Raw genomic sequence first — 19,053 nt, forward strand, 5'->3', positions numbered from 1 at the left:
AGTTTGAGGTTATTTTTCTGCCCCTTTTTGTTCCCTTAAATATTAGAGATGCAGCAGTTAGTCCTCTTTATAATTAAATATTCATAAACTTCTATTAACTTCTATGTATGTAAAACTTTTTATTTTAAAACAATGTGAATATACGAGTAGCTTCGCTCTGGAAAGTCAGAAGAGCATTTAAGCGACACATCCTTCCCATTTCAGGATGGGATAGGAAACTAAAACTAAATTATTTGTTATTTCAATCAAGTTTTGGTGTTGTTATTGTATCAAAATAGTAATACAGTTAGGGAGTTGAATCCATTTTTATAGAAGCAGAAAAATAATCTATGATTATGGTTTGGACCCTCTAAAACTGTAATCTACCTTTCCACTTTCCCCTCTCTTGGTGAAGATATCTTCAACGCCGATACGATTTTTGAAATGTAAGATTCTACTTTCCCTTCTCTTGGTGAAGATATCTTCAACGCCGATACGATTTTTGAAATGTAAGATTCCACTTTCCCCTCTCTTGGTGAAGATATCTTCAACGCCGATACGATTTTTGAAATTTAAGATTCCACTTTTGCCTCTCTTGGTGAAGGGCGATGAATGCGGCAACTGCGGCAAAATATGGTTATATTTGGCGGAGGCGAACACAAAATGGAGGCGGCAGGATTGTCCAGTCAAGGAAGAGAATAAATGGTAGAGCGGCCGGTTGCAATGGAGCAAATGTTCTTTAGCGGCGAACATATATTGAGTGGAGGAAAGTGAAGTATATATTGTTATAGCGGCAGTACAAATAGGCGGCGGACAAAATTTTCAAAGGGCTTCGATCGCGATGCCACAAAAACAAAAAATGCCTAAAATTGAACAGAGAATAATAATTTCAGGTTAGATTTTCAAAAATCCAAAGTTGATTTTTCTGTGGAGAGTCCTTTTAAGGGATAAGACAATTATGGATAAATTAGTGTTTCCTTTCTGTCTTTTAGATTCTATTTCTCTCTTCTTGTAAAAGTTATCCTAAATTCACAAGGGGATATTTATACAAGATACATTTTTGTACACCCTTAAATTTGACAATCAAAAAAAGAATTGGTAAATAAGTTTAGACACTACTAGTTTGTACCAATAATTAAAGACCTGATAATAGTTATTTCTCGCATCGTATTATAAACAGCTTTCTGCGGATATAGAATGTACAATTACAAGATTAAAACCAGTTTTTTTGGCCGTGAGGTGCCGAAGGCACGGGCTAAAAAACTGGTTTTAATCTTAGGATTGTACATTTTTATATTCGTAGAAAGCTGGATATAATACGATGCTAGACATGGTTTTTTCGTATGGATAAGAACCGGTTCCTATCCACCGGATTCGAATGAATACGAGAAATGTAACTAAAGTTTTTAAGCAAATGAATGAGAAAATTGTAGGTAAAAGTATAATTTATTGTCAAATGTCCCCACCTCCTCCCTGAAAATTGCTCAATAATTGTCGCCACTAATTTGACACTTCAATATCAAAATTTCTCACACATTAGAATTGAGGGCGGGGGGGGGGGGGGGGGAGGCCTTAAATTTTGTTCACTCAAAACCGCATTTTTTAAAATGCCAAGCTTTTCTATAATTAGGATCGGTCCTTTTAGATTACAAATAAAAATAAAAGAACTTCCAAACATTTTAAAACTTCATTGAAATTTTGAACATGCCAGTTTTTTTCTGTTTAAAAATAATACGGCCAGATAATATAATATTATTAGTTTTGTATATACATCTTTTACTATAAAGTAGGTTTACATAGAGACAAATGGATAAGTTATGGGAACTAGAAGAAAAATAGGAAAATAACCTTAACCTTAACCAAATCAGTTTACAGAAATGACGTACTTTTGAGGAAAAATAAAAAATAATGACACCATCTATTTACGCGAATTTGAAAATCAGAAAAATTAAGACTCCCATGACTTGATTATAGAGATGTTTTGCTTAAATGTTTATGCTTAATCTTTCTGGGAACCTATACTAATGAAATTAATATGGTACGATGATCATACTAATAAAAAATATAGGATTTTGGAGTTGCTATGATTTCCAAATCTAACCTTATTGTTGAAAATTGAGCTTTGATAATGATATTTAGTGGCATAATTGGAGTTTGACAAAATAAATTCAAAATATATAACTTTCTATTTTGATGTATAAATGATTTTTAGTTTTTTTTTAATATCAGGTGTACAAAGTTTCTTGTTACTTAGTCATAAATAATTGTCCTTGTTAAAAGCGTAGCTTATCTATAATTTGTGTCGGCCTGTCCGTAACGGATAGCTCCCTTTGAAACTTGCTGATTTATCACTTTGTTGACAACATTTTTTTGTATGATCTAATTGTCTTATTCATTTGATTTTTGGAATGATGATTCATAGAACAACAAGGTCCAATATTATAAGCTGAGCATCTGTATAATAGATCCTAAAAATGAAAGTATGTTCTAATACAGTGAACTGTATTTATGCAATTTTTGCAACAAATTTTTGTTCCATTTGTTTAGACTTACAATTCAATGTTCTGCTTATGAAGTTCTGAGTTATTATTCATTCGTCCTTCCTTCTTATGCTAGAGCTTTGCTTTTATGGTTGTTGTTATCCTCATTTTATTTATGATTAATTGAAATATTAATTACAATAATTAAAAATTATAAATAATTTTTGATCTGCTTTGTTTCTAAATCAGTTTCAAATAATTTATTTTTGTACATTTTTACCAATGAAATGAATAAGGATTCTAAATTTAAAAGCTAAGTTCTTCTTAAATTAGGATCGGTCCGTCCGTACACCCGTCAGTACAAAACGGATAGTTCTTATCGTTAATTTAGGTATTTTAGACTTGTCCTATTGATTTCGAACTTGGTATGCTGATTTCTGTAATTGTTAGGTTTGGTTTAGAAAACGTAGCAACTCTATATATTATTGTAACCAGAAAGTCCATTTAAAATATGTAATATAATTTTACCTTTTCATCTGATCTTGGTTCTCCGCAATACTGTTAAATCATGTAAAGCATCGTATTACAGACAATTTTTTACGAATATTAAAGTAAAAATAACAAAACTGGTTTTAATCTTATAATTTTTAATATTATTATCTGTGGAAAGCTGTCTATAATACGATGCAATAAATAACTATTCAAGGATTGAATGAACGCAAAAAATCAATACAAAATATGTAAATTGTTTTTTGGAATTACAATCGCTGTACCAAAATTTCTTTGTTATTTCATTGCCGTTACAAAATGATTTAGCCTTTCTCATGAAATTGTTACTTTATTGATACTTTGATTAGATATTTCCTTTATTTTAGGCAGACAATCAGTTAGCTAACTGGTAATTAGTGATTGATTGTCATTTTTAGTGGATAAGCTAATCTATAATTCACTTTGTCAGTTCGTCCGTCAGTCTGCAAATGGGATATTTTTCATATTTTCATTAACTTTAACTATTTCATGCATTTTCTTTTTTCTGTCTATGATATTGCAGATTCAAAATATGTATATAAACTTATGAAGTTACCAATTAATTGAAAGATAGACAGACAGATGAATTGTAGAGGACCACTGAACTGGGTCATGTTCGAGCACAGTAACAAGAGTAGAAATTTGAAGTTTGACAAGGGAAAAAAATTCACCTAGAGTTGTGATCCCATTGCCCCTACCCCCTCCACAATATTCTTAAAATAATTTTTTTTAAATGAAGGTGAAGTGGTGTTTTTCCTGTGCCCTTCCCCTGTGGAGTCCCTAATACGCAGGTCTGGTTTCTGTTCTCAAATATGAACAATTTCCTAGGTCCTCTAATAGACAACAGAAGACAACACATGCATAAATTCATCTACATACTTCCACCATTAATTGTTTTATGTGTCTGATCTTTTCAGACATTAGACCATGTAAGTAATTGCTCATCACTGTTTTTTCCTTCTCTTTAATACCTCAAATGGTTGAAGTTTTTTTTTATAATTTATATTTTAAGTTTAATATATGTTAGGAATAGTTATTTATCCCATCGTATTATAGACAGCTTTCTGCAGATATGATGCTATAAAGTTGATATGATTATTCAGTATGGCTGAGAACCGGTTCTAATCCAGTGGATATTAATAGGTTTCGAAGCCATGCTGGAAATTATTTTTTGATTTTTACAATATCGATTTAGCTTTTAGGATATTTTTGTCTGTCTGTACGCTTCTAGGGGTACCACTACCCTGCCAAGAGACAAACATCCCAATAGTAGAAACTTTGTCTAAAATCAAATTCTATGCTTTGTCATTTATTTAGGTTAAAATCATGTCAGCAAAATAAAAAGTGCTTTCCTACAAAGTTCTTGTTGCGCACAAGTAACCCACTTAAAATTAAGGGGGATGAGTTTTTTTTCTATGATTGACCCCTGCAGAAAATACATCTGCAGGGCTACCAAGGACCTAATGCAAAATAACCTAACCTTATCTAAAGTAACAAACAAACAAAAAAAAAAAATTCCAATTATTTTCAGTTTTTAAAAACAATTAAGGGGTGGTAGGGGGATTATTTGTGCTCAGCAAGGAACTTTGAGGAATAATAAAATATTTGTACCACAACATAGCACAACAACATCTTGTGTTGTTGTTGGGTTGTTGCAGAGAGACAAATTATTTCTTGAGATTTATTCCATAGAATAAAATCTTTAGAAAAACTAAACCACAATTAAAGTTTTAAATTAAATTGTTGCAATTTATAATACTTACTTTTTTTTTGAAGTGTAGCTATTCCTTATTTTAGCTATGTTACAAGGCATACCCGTTTAAAGCAACTACAACATATTCATGCTTGATGTTATATAAGATTATTTCTCAGAAGTTTCTTTCTTTACATAATAAACTATGTACAAAGTTAAGTATATTACAAAAAATACCTGTTTAAAGTGCTTTAACATTATTTTCTGTGAATTTTCTTTCATTGCATAATGTACACACCTGGTAATCTAGACCATTATCAAAATGTAAATTAAATTGCAACATATACCTGCTTTATGATCTACAAAATTAATCCCAAGATGTTTCTTTCATTACATAATGTGATTGATAATCTAAACCATCCTATTCTATGTTGTTTAGTATGTTAAAACAGATACCCGCTTAAGGTTCTGTAGCATATTTTTCTAAGAAAATTAATCTATTAGATAATGTATAAGGTACATAGTTGTTAATCTATAACATTATCTTCTATGTAGTTTAGTGTGTTACAACATGTACATGTGAATCTGATGATTAAATCACGATCAAGCTCGGCACAGCCAATTAGTACAACATGACAGGGATCTTCAGGGATAAGACAATGGACGATAAATTGATATACATCCCTAATGTAGATCCTTGTTTCCAAAATAAATTTGTATAATTGGGTTTCTGAGTCTGTAAAGTTTAATCAATAAGATAACGTTGTTATAATAAATTGGGTATCGGTGTAATTTACAGTCCAATGTCCCCTCCCTTCCAGACAACATAGATAGATAGTTACACATATAAAGAGAGATAGATCAAGCTCATCTCAGGATTAAACACTGGAATAAATACAAAAAAAAATACTTGTATATAATCAAGTCTAAAATACAACAACACTCTGTAACCAAGCAACATATCTATATTATAGATGTATTTACAGACAACTACCTCCCTTCATTTTTCAAAGACCTCTTTCGTCTGCTTTTAAATTATTTTCTGCTACTTGGCTGTGTGATATTAGCGATACCATTGGTTGATTTTTAATGGCCCATTAAAAAGGTTGCACAAGACGGTTGCAATGGGGAGATACAGTTATTTAGCCTTTTCTCCCTCAAGTGTTTTACTCTAATAACCAAGTCTTAAAATGTAAGTATGTCCATTTAAAGCATCATACATCAAAATAATTTTGTGATTAATTTGTACTGAATAATTACCAATACTAAATACCAATAACAATGTGTAATATTGAATATTAAATGCATTGTTACTCTTGATTGTTAATGTTTGTTTTATCATTAGTTTGCTCAAGAACTTTTAGTAACATATTGAAATTTTATAGGTTAGCAGTAAACTGCTGGTGTCCAAACTGTTCAACCAATAATTTAAAACTATTTACATCGTTGGGGATGTATATCAATTTATCGTTCGTTGCCTTATCCCTAAATATTTCAGCCTATTACAGACAATTATTACATGTCTAAGCAATTATGAGATTATAATATGTACATACACTCTCAGATAAGTCCCCCTATATATGATTTATCTAATTTGTAGGGCAGCAACTCTGTAATTTTAATAGTTCACCAAACACATTTAAGAATTGAAAGGTAAAGTATTTCTTAACCTAGGACTTGTTTTGTTTTGAAAAGTTAGAAAAAATAATATAACAACTTAAACACAAGAGTTAATGTAGGTTAATATTGTATTCTAATGGGCTAAACTGAAGACTGCCAAAACGTTGAATTTAATTCAAATTCTCTGCCCTCGCCATGCTTTTTTATGGGTATTAGTGTAAAAATGAATATTTTCCTCCTTGTTTGATTTGAAAATGTTGTGTATATGAAAACTCTTGCAAGCTAGGTTGTTTCCTTATAAACACTCCTAATAGGTTAAGAAGGTGCCTCAAATTTACCCATAAAAAATCAAAGAGGGTAGAACAATGGTAGATAAATTTTATTAACCTCAAAAATCTGAGAGGGAGGGGGGGGGGGGTTGGAATATTAATCGACCATTGACTTCATCATTGGGATAATATAGTAGTTTTGCAGTAGCATTGCCTAATTTTGTGAAAAAAATGGCTTCTTAAAAATGCTAAAATGATTGTTAATTTGAAAGAACATTGTATACAAATTTGTAACCTATATTATGATACAAATATATGTAGGATATAGTGTTGTTTGCTTATACAGAGACATAAATTGAGTAAAATAAATCCATAAGTCATATAACAGGACTTGGCATTTTATGACGCGACTAAGCCTAAAATTTAAACCAGTTTGGATGCCTTAAAACCTTTATGTAATAATATTTGCATCATGCTAAGAATCTCAGCTAAGTTTTAAAATGGTAAAAGGTTTAATTCCTTTAATTACAGGCGGCCGACGCGCAGCTTCCGATCTCGGATAGATATTTTTATAGGTAGATAGACAAAATATCACTCTAATCACGTGTAATAGAAATCTGTTTAATTAATTTTCTCGTATTCATTCAAATCCGGTGGATAGGAACCGGTTCTCATGAATACGAAAAAACTATGTCTAGCATCGTATTATATCCAGTTTTCTACGAATATAGAAATGTACAATCATAAGATTAAAACTAGTTTTTTAGCCGGTACCTTCGGCTAAAAAAAATAGTTTAAATCTTATAATTGTACATTCTATATCCGCGGAAAGCTGTTTATAATACGATACGAGAAATAACTATTATCAATCACTGTCACAATTCCCCGTTTGTATGTGTGTGTGTGTGTGTGTGTGTGTGACTATGTGTATGTGTGTGTGTAATATTTTCTGGGAGAATCTCACACGAGAAGGGCAATTTGGTTTAACCTTGCGAAAAAGGGTCCAATTCCAGGGATCTAAATAAATAAGACAATGGCCGATAAATTGATGTACATTCCCAATAATGACACAAAATTACTTATTCTGTAGATTAGAATTATTGGTTGAAACGATTGAACACTCAACTTAATAAACCAACCAATGAAAATTCAATAAAAGTCCCCAAAGTTGTTGAGCCAGCGAGTAAGAAAACAACCTAGGAGTCAAACAGACTGGCCCTACTTTAATGTATTAGATAAATTTTAAAATATTACACAAGAACCATAGAGATACTGTGCTAACAAGGACGGCAACATCCATGAAAGCGGAGCTCTGAAACGGTAGGACAAACGGACACTAACATTTGTATAGTGTCAGAATTGAATAATCAGAATATAAATGAATAAGAGTCGAAGTAAATTTGTTGAAAAAGTTCTTGATAAAGGACAATGTTTATGGACATACTTAATTTTTTAGGACTTGATTATTGAGTTGCTTTGCTTATATATTGTACTTTGTGGTTCCAGTATACGAAAAATCAGAACAATCGTATAATTAGATCACATAAAAATTTGTTGTTAAAAAAGTAAAAAATCAACATTTTTAAAATGTATGTACGGACATTATGGTAATGATCATAGAGTTGCTTTCTAAATCGTACCTAACTACTACAGGAATCACCATACAAAGTTTGAAATCGATAGGACAATTCGAACATGCTTAAATTAACGAAAAAAGCTATCTATCTCGGACGGACGGACGGACCGACCTTAATTATAGAAAAGCTTTGCTTTTAAAAATTTAGGAAAACATAGAGATTTTATATATGTACATATTATTAAATATGTGGTATATCCATCTATATATTAATATCTGTACCTATATAAATAATACATAAAATTTAAATAACAATATCATAAGCATTATTGACCATTTACAGTTATTCATTACTCATAATAATTTTGCTTAAAAGTGAGCCTATGAAGTATTTATGTAATGGATATACTATATATTGGGTGTTTAGATGAAATAGTTGAAATTTGCTTGTTTTCGTTAACTTTTTATAATTGTTAATCGACTATCATAATTTGGTAGTGGACAAAAGTCATTTTAATTAAGTTTCTTGAAAGTATATGCTATTTTATTATTGCACTGGGAACCTTTATTTGACGGGGTAGGGAAGGGCAGCAGAATAGCCTAAAACCAAAACTAAGACTTAAATCTAAAAATAAAAAGCCTCAAACCATCCTAAGACCTATGTGATTCTTCTCTAAAAATTAATTATGGAAATCTATAGATAAAAAGACCTTTTGGAAAGACTGTATTATTTATTTTTAAATTTATTTGATGTCCAATATTTAGTGATCTCACCTATTCATAGAAAGGCTTCGTTTTGCCGGCCCTCTCAATAAAAAAAAGGATGCTACCAAGTACCAATATCAGTCTATTTTTTAAAATGAAAAATCGGGTATACTCCTTTTCACGACATCCCTCCATATGGAGCGATGATTTTAATTGATCGCCTCTTATGACATGGGGCGATGTAATGGCTCCTTGAAAGGGGCGATTTAATAGCCCCATATAACAAGAGGCGATGTTATGACTCCTTGAAAGGAGCGATTGAATAGCCCCTTGCCCTAAGAGGCGATTAAATGATCCTTTATCGCTCCTTTATCGCCCCTTCTAAAGAGGAGATGATATGTCCTCTTATCCCAAGGGGCTATTTAATTAAATATCGCCTCTTCATGGCCCCTTCACTATTATATATATCTTAGTCCCTTGATGGCCCCTACATCGCCCCTTCATTGCTCCTCCATCGCTCCTTCTCCAAATTTATATTACATTGTACTTTGATGGCCCCTACATCGCCCCTCCAACGCTCCTACATCGCCCCTTCATCGCTCCTTCTTCAAATTTATATTACATTGTACTTTGATGGCCCCTACATCGCCCCTCCATCGCTCCTACATCGCCCCTTCATCGCTCCTTCTTAAAATTTATATTACATTGTACTGTGATGGCCCCTACATCGCTCCTACATCGCTCCTTCATCGCTCCTACATCGCCCCTTCATCGCTCCTTCTCCAAATTTATATCACATTGCAACTTGATGGCCCCTACATCACTGCTACATCGCTCCTTCATCGCTCCTACATCGCTCCTTCATCGCTCCTACATCGCTCCTTCATCGCTCCTTCTCCAAATTTATATTAAATTGTACTGTGATGGCCCCTACATCGCTCCTACATCGCCCCTACATCGCTCCTACATCGCCCCTTCATCGCTCCTTCTACAAATTTATATTACATTGCAACTTGATGGCCCCTACATCGCTGCTACATCGCACCTTCATCGCTCCTTCTCCAAATTTATATTACATTGCAACTTGATGGCCCCTACATCGCTCCTCCATCGCCCCTTCATCGCTCCTTCTCCAAATTTATATTACATTGCAACTTGATGGCCCCTACATCGCTGCTACATCGCTCCTTCATCGCTCCTACATCGCCCCTTCATCGCTCCTTCTCCAAATTTATATTAAATTGTACTGTGATGGCCCCTACATTGCTCCTACATCGCTCCTTCATCGCTCCTCCTTCGCCCCTTCATCGCTCCTTCTCCAAATTTATATTACATTGCAACTTGATGGCCCCTACATCGCTGCTACATCGCTGCTACATCGCTCCTTCATCGCTCCTACATTGCCCCTTCATCGCTCCTTCTCCAAATTTATATTAAATTGTACTGTGATGGCCCCTACATTGCTCCTACATCGCTCCTTCATCGCTCCTACATCGCCCCTTCATCGCTCCTTCTCCAAATTTATATTACATTGCAACTTGATGGCCCCTACATCGCTCCTACATCGCTTCTACATCGCTCCTCCATCGCCCCTTCATCGCTCCTTCTCCAAATTTATATTACATTGCAACTTGATGGCCCCTACATCGCTCCTCCATCGCCCCTTCATCGCTCCTTCTCCAAATTTATATAACATTGCAACTTGATGGCCCCTACATCACTGCTACATCGCTCCTCCATCGCTCCTACATCGCCCCTTCATCGCTCCTTCCACAAATTTATATTACATTGTACTTTGATGGCCCCTACATCTCTCCCCATCGCCCCTTAATAGCCCCTTACCTTAATTTATATAAAAAAGCCCCTACATAGCCTCTCCATCGCCCCTTAATAGCTCCTTACCTTAATTTATATAACATAGCCCCTACATAGCCTCTCCATCGCCCCTTAATAGCCCCTTACCTTAATTTATATAACAAAGCCCCTACATAGCCTCTCCATCGCCCCTAATAGCCCTTACCTTTATTTATATAACAAAGCTCCTACATAGCCTCTCCATCGCCCCTTAATAGTCCCTTACCTTAATTTATATAACATAGCCCCTACATAGCCTCTCCATCGCCCCTTAAAAGCCCATTACCTTAATTTATATAACATAGCCCCTACATAGCCTCTCCATCGCCCCTTACCTTAATTTATATAACATAGCCCCTACATAGCCTCTCCATCGCCCCTTAATAGCTCCTTACCTTAATTTATATAACATAGCCCCTACATAGCCTCTCCATCGCCCTTTAATAGCCCCTTTCATTAATTTATATAACATAGCCTCTACATAGCCTCTCCATCGCCCCTTAATAGCCCCTTACCTTAATTTATATAACATAGCCCTACATAGCCTCTCCATCGCCCCTTAATAGCCCCTTACCTTAATTTATATAGGATAGCCCCTACATAGCCTCTCCATCGCCCCTTAATAGCCTCTTACCTTAATTTATATAATCCTTACCTTAATATATATAACATAGCCCCTACATAGCCTCTCCATCGCCCCTAAATAGCCCCTTACCCTAATTTATATAACATAGCCCCTACATAGCCTCTCTATCGCCCCTAATAGCCTCTTACCTTAATTTATATAACATAGGCCCTACAAAGCATCTCCATCGCCCCTTAATAGCCCCTTACCTTAATTATATAACATAGCCCCTACATAGCCTCTCCATCACCCCTTAATAGCCTCTTACCTTAATTTATATAACATAGCCCCTTCATAGCCTCTTCATCGCCCCTTACCTTAATTTATATAACATAGGCCCTTTATGGCTCCTGTACAGCCTCTGTAATTGTATTGCCCCTTCATTATAGAAGGTAGGGCATTAAGGTAAGGAAGGAATGTGACCCTCTACAGTTTTAAATTTAAGTTTTAAAAGGATGACAAGGATGACAACATTTATAAAAGCAAAGCTCTGAAACGGTAGAAAAAAGTTTAATGAACATTAATAATGTAGAGTGTCAGAACTGAATAGTCAGAACATAAATTTAAAATTCGAAACAAAATTGTAAGTAAATTTATTGAGAAATTGCTTACATGCAGGAAAATGCTTAAGGACGTACTCACATTTTTTGGACTTGATTATAGATATGATTCGCTTATAACATTCTATTTTGTTGTCCTAGGAATCAGTATCCCAGAAATCAGATTAATCGGATAATTTTGATACATAAAAATTTGTTGTAAGTTAATAATTAGTATGCTTAAAATGGACGTACGGATATTCTGATAATGATTATAGACTTTCTAAATCGTACCTTTCTACTACAGGAATCACATGCCTAAATTAACGAAAATAGCTAACCGTTACGGACGTACGGACTGATCCTTAATATAGAAAAGCTTTGCTTTTAAAAAGTTAAAAAGATTTTTTGAGGGGATGGGGTAATATTTTTCTTGGGGTGAATTTTCTGGGAGGGTGGAGATACCCTCCCTCGAAATAATTATAAACCCTCTATGAACTTAAAAGAAGCTTCACTGTAAAGGAGAACCATATAGGTTCAGCGGTTAGCTTTTCTACAGACAAAAAAAGATTACTACTTTATATAATAGGTTATGAAAAAGGAAAAAAAAGCAAGATAACAAGGATAACAACATTCACAAAAGCAAAGCTCTAAAATCAGGAGGTCAAACATAAATTTTGTTAAAATTAGCGTAAATCTATAATACAAAGTAGAATGATGTCTGTCCATCCGTCTGTCTGTCTGTCCGTCTGTCTGTCCGTCTGTCAGTCCCTTAAGATCTCGGTAACCACTGAACCGATTATATTCTCTATTCAGGGAATATACCTACTGGTCCTGTGGTGGTTTTAGGCTATTTTCTTGGGGGGTGGGATACCCCCAACCCCCCAAAAAACAAAAAAATCCCCCCCCATTTTTTTTTTGCTGAAGATTTTCTTGGTCCTATTACGAATTTCGCCAAAAAAAATTTTTATCACCTCTTGGGGCAAAGCCCCTAGAGGCTAGGGGCGAATCTGCTAGTATAGAATATAGTAAAAGGGCATAATTTTATTTTTAGTATTTGATTATAATACTAAACCTTGTTGTCCTAAGAAACATTACTCCAAAACCCAGATGAATGGGACAATGATATTATACAAAAAAAATGGACGTACATACTTTCTAGTAATGAATATAGTATTGTACCCAACTGTTATAGAAATCATTCTGCAAAGTTTGAAATCGATAGGATATTTATAACATGTCTAAATTAAAGAAAATATCGTCTAACCGTTTGGACGTATGGACAAACCAATCCTTACTATAGAAAAGTTTCGCATTTAAAAAGGAAAATTATAATGAAAATATAATGAATTAATAAAATAAATATAAATAATATAATAACATAATGAAATAAAGAAAAAAAAATAAACTAAGAGAATGAAATTTTTTAGTTAAATAGAATATTGAATAAGGATCATATAATGGACAAACAGACAAAGTAAGTTATAGAGCAGACTTTAAGAGAATATGCTATTACTCAAAGATTATCACGAGACCTAAGTCTTTTGAAGCATAATTGAGAGACAGACAAAATAATTTATAGACTGGATATACATATGTCATGGGAATATTCACTAAAAATCTCAACAGTCTATCTTTAACAATAGCAGAGAAAACCACAAGCTTAACTTAATGAGAAGAGCAATGACGAAAGGACTAACCCTAATTGTAGAAAAGTTTCTCTTTTAACAAAAAAAGTATTTTTTTTGGTCTGAAGCTTAAAAATTTCATAAACTGACTAAATTCTCCATTTAAGGGAAGCTTCACATAGGTCATGGGATGGTTTTTTGCTTTTTCATTTTCAGATTTAAGCCCCTAATTGGTTTAGGCTATTTTTCTGCCTCCTTACATTAAAAAGAGCGCAGCTGCAAGTGAATAAGAAAAGAGAAATATAAAAGAAGAATACATATTATCCTATTATATAAAGTAGTAAAACATAAACAAACGTTGGAGTGGACAAACCTAGGAATGGGACAATCGTCGGAGTGGACATTGCTTATGTAAAACGCAGGAGTGTCTTTTATTTTATTTATAAGATAAAAATCTTTCAAAACAAAAAAAAAATCTTGAATATCTTTTCTCACAGACTGAAATTTTAAAATCAGTCTGACAGTTTTCCAAAGTAGGTAAGTTCTATCGAAAGGCAAAGGTTTGAAACAGATAGAACATTTCATTAAACTAAAACATATTTTTTTCTCACATTGTTTACAACTGTCAAATATGTCTTTTTATATGCCTAACCCCTGCAGGGGGCTTATTTGTATATTTATATCTTAACCTAACCTAACCTGTGTAGAAATAACTAAACAAATGTTGTTGAAACCTAATTTTTAAGATATTATAGACACTTCTGCGTTTTACTTATATCTGTCCACTCCGACATTTGTCCGAAATATCCTGCGTTTGTCCTCGTTAGTAAGGCTTTCTGTTCTGAAACTTAAGATCTCAATAACTACTAAACAGATTGGGCTTTCTATTTCAGGTAAGCTTAATATTTGTCTTGTAATGGCTTTAGGCTATTTTATTTTAAGTCGAGGGATGGTTTTAGGCTATTCTATTTTAAGTCCTGGGAAGCTTTTAGGCTTTTATTCATTCCCCTTTGAATACAGAGCCAATAGATGCTGGGGGCGTAGCCGCTAGTCGATATACAAAGTTTTTTTTTGTCTGTAGCAAAGGATCTCGTTTGCTGCTAAACCGATATGATGTATGTCTGTCTGTCTATACCGTAGGATCTTGCTAACCGCTGAGTCCTGAGATGATTTTAAGATAGTTTATTTTTTTTCCTTATAATAAAATAACAGGATATTTGTCCATAAAAAGCGAAGCAATATCTTAATTTTTGTTGTTGAAACTGTTATTCAGTTGATTATACCAAGGATCTAAAGGAATAAGACAATGGCCGATAAATTTTTATCCATCCCTAATAACGATACACAAAATTGCAACACTACAACCAAAATATGACAAAAGTCCCCAAAGTTTTGAGCCAACGAATAAGAAAACTTCATTATAAAACTTTGGAGACTATTGTAAAAATTGCCTAATGTTTCCTTTCTCTCTGAGATTATACAGACTATCCTTAAACTAATATTTACATTAAAGTAACAGGATGTTTATCAGTATCAACTGAACCGATATGCTTCTCCTTTACATTGAAGCTTATTTTACTCGCAGGAAAAGTTTTCATTTTGTGGAGGGGACCAACACTTTCAGCCCCCGGAAGGTATCACTTCCCTTAAATTCTTAACCTTCCCCCTCCCCCCCCTCTCCACCACATCTATTCATTAAAGTACTCCTAGGGTCATCTATGGGATTAGCCGTTAGTGACTTAAAAATAATTCAAGTGCAATGATATATTTACCAAATTAATACGATAATTTTGTATACATTTTTTATGAAAAAAAATTATTTTGCCAAAGGCAGCCAAAAAATAAGCAGCAAATATTTCAAAAATGCTCTGATAATCAGAGATCTACAGGGATAAGACGATTGTCGATAAAATGATATATATACATATATACAGTGTGTTTTTTTATGAGAACTTTTTTGAAAGCAATTTTACCTTACTTATAGTTATCAGAATTTAATGATTAATGGCTTATTCTCTTCTTTTTTTATAACCTTTAATAGAAAAGCAAAAAATATTTCAGTTTTTATTCAAAAAGTACAGTAAATTAAAAAATTTAAAACTTAGGTGTCAACATCTAAAAATGGTTTTAGTGCATTTTTCTTATAATCTACCTTTGCAAGAATGGCTGCAAAACGCTTCAAAGTTGAGATATAGAGCTAAAAATTTATATAGATACTATTTGTGACATGTACTAGAACATTTTGAAATTTGAAGGCCATATCTCAACCAGGGAGGGAATACTGGCCCCCCAATGTACTCCCTCCATTCTTGGAAAGGGTAGAAGATTTGAGCATAAGAAAAATGCGCTAAAACCATTTCTCGTATTCATTTGAATCCGGTGGATAGGAACCGGTTCTCATCCATACGAAAAAACTATGTCTAGCATCGTATTATATCCAGCTTTCTACGAATATAGATATGTACAATCATAAGATTAAAAACAGTTTTTTTAGCCGGTGCCTTCGGCACCTCGGGGCTAAAAAAACTAGTTTTAATCTCATAATTGTACTTTCTATATCCGCGGAAAGCCGTTTATAATACGATGCGAGAAATAACTATTTTAGATGTTGACACCCATGTTTTGAAATTTTGAATTTACTGTACTTTTTAAATAAAAACTGAAATATTTTTTTGCTTTTCTGTTAATGGTTATAAAAAACGAAGAGAATAAGCCATTAATCATTAAATTCTGATAACTATAAGTAGGGTAAAATTGCTTTCAAAAATGTTCTCATAAAAAAAAACACTGTATATATATGTATGTTTATATATTAATTATTCCCATTGATGATTCACAAAATTACCCCTTCTTTAGTTTAGAATTAGTGGTTGAAACATTTAGACACTCAACTTAATGAACTAAACAATCACAAAACAATAAAAAGTCCCCAAGGTTGTTAATCTAACGAATAAGAAAACGGTATTATAAAACTTCGGAGACTAGACAGCACTCTTGGATAAGCCAACTTATAACACTTTGGGAACTATCCCAATCCTCCCTGGCGAAATGACAATGAGATTTTTTGGTAAATTTGTGGCAAACTTTATTCTTAATAAATTAGCACTTGCCAAAATTATACTGGAGAGATATTTCATTGAAGAATAAATCTTTTTTTTTGCCCAAACTTTTCGTCATCCAATAATAACAGATAAGTTAAACATTGTAAAAATAATATAGTAACTTAACTCGAGTTGTCAACGGCAGAAATTAGGTCCTGAGATGGTTTTAGGCCTGGAAAGGTTTATAACAATTTTATCTGTATTTCTTAAAATAAATTAACAGAATCTTTGTCTGTATGTATGAATGTCTGTCTGTACCGAAGGATCTTGCTAACCGCTGAACCAATATGGTTCTCCTTTACAGTGAAGATTCCTATAGGTCCTGAGATCGTTCTCCTTAATAGGGTAGCTTCTCATAGGTCCTGGGGAGGTTAATAACTATTTTATTTTAATCCTTATAATAAAGTAACAGGATCTTTGTCTGTATGTATGTCTGTCTGTACCTTGCTAACCACTAAACCGACATGGTTCTCCTTTACAGTGAAGCTTCCTATGGGTAATGAGATGGCTTTAGGCCATTTTATTTTTAATCCTTATAAAAAGTAACAGGATCATTGTCTGTATGTATCAAAGAAGATCGCTAACTGCAGAACCGATATGGTTCTCCTTTATAGGGTAGCTTCCAATAGATCCTGGGAAGGTGTATAACTGTTTTGAAGGAGGATATAAGGGGCTATTAAGGGGCGATGGAGAGGCTATGTAGAGGCTATGTTATATAAATTAAGGTAAGGGGCTTTTAAGTGGCGATGGAGGGCTATTAAGGGGCGATGGAGAGGCTATGTTATATAAATTAAGGTAAGGAGCTATTAAGAGGCGATGGAGAGGCTATGTAGCGGCTATGTTATATAAATTGGCTATTAAGGGGCGATGGAGAGGCTATATAGGGGCTATTTTATATAAATTAAGGTAAAGGACTATTAAGGGGCGATGGAGAGGCTATGTAGGGGCTATTTTATATAAATTAAGGTAAGGGGCTATTAAGGGGCGATGGAGAGGCTATTTAGGGGCTATGTTATATAAATTCGGGTAAGGGGCTATTAAGGGGCGATGGGGAGGCTATGTAGGAGCTATGTTATATAATTAAGGTAAGGGGATATTATGGGGCGATGGAGAGGCTATGTAGGAGCTTTGTTATATAGATTAAGGTAAGGGGCTATTAAGGGGCGATGGAGAGGCTTTGTAGGGGCTATGTTATATAGATTAGGGTAAGGGGCTATTAAGGGGCGATGGAGAGGCTATATAGGGGCTATGTTATATAAATTTAGGTAAGAGGCTATTAAGGGGCGATTGAGAGGCTATGTAGGGGCTATGTTATATAAATTAAGGTAAGGGGCTATTAAGGGGCGATGGAGAGGCTATATAGGAGCTTTGTTATATAAATTTAGGTAAGGGGCTATTAAGGGGCGATGGAGAGGCTATGTAGGGGCAATGTTATATAATTAAATTAAGTGGCTATTAAGGGGCGATAGAGAGGCCATATAGGAGCTTTGTTATATAAATTAAGGTAAGGGGCTATTAAGGGGCGATGGAGGAGCGATGTAGGGGCCATCAAGTTGCAATGTAATATAAATTTGGAGAAGGAGCGATGAAGGGGCGATGTAGGAGCGATGAAGGAGCGATGGAGGAGCGATGTAGGAGCAATGTAGGGGCCATCAAGTTGCAATGTAATATAAATTTGGAGAAGGAGCGATGAAGGGGTGATGTAGGAGCGATGAAGGAGCGATGTAGGAGCGATGGAGGGGCGATGTAGGAGCAATGGAGGGGCAATGTAGGGGCCATCAAAGTACAATGTAATATAAATTTGGAGAAGGAGCGATGAAGGGGCGATGTAGGAGCGATGAAGGAGCGATGTAGGAGCGATGTAGGAGCGATGTAGGAGCGATGTAGGGGCCATCACAGTACAATTTAATATAAATTTGGAGAAGGAGCGATGAAGGAGCGATGTAGGAGCGATGGAGGGGCGATGTAGGAGCGATGGAGGGGCGATGTAGGGGCCATCAAAGTACAATGTAATATAAATTTGGAAAAGGAGCGATGAAGGAGCGATGGAGGGGCGATGTAGGAGCGATGGAGGGGCGATGTAGGGGCCATCAAAGTACAATGTAATATAAATTTGGAGAAGGAGCGATGAAGGGGCGATGTAGGAGCGATGAAGGAGCGATGTAGGAGCGATGTAGGGGCCATCACAGTACAATTTAATATAAATTTGGAGAAGGAGCGATGAAGGAGCGATGAAGGAGCGATGTAGGAGCGATGGAGGGGCGATGTAGGAGCGATGAAGGAGCGATGTCGGAGCGATGTAGGGGCCATCACAGTACAATTTAATATAAATTTGGAGAAGGAGCGATGAAGGAGCGATGTAGGAGCGATGAAGGGGCGATGTAGGAGCGATGTAGGGGCCATCAAATTACAATGTAATATAAATTTGGAGAAGGGGCGATGGAGGAGCGATGTAG

The sequence above is a fragment of the Acartia tonsa genome, chromosome 8 (assembly GCF_053477335.1).
Source record: "Acartia tonsa isolate MP-2025a chromosome 8, ASM5347733v1, whole genome shotgun sequence".
Taxonomy (NCBI): Eukaryota; Metazoa; Arthropoda; class Copepoda; order Calanoida; family Acartiidae; genus Acartia; species Acartia tonsa.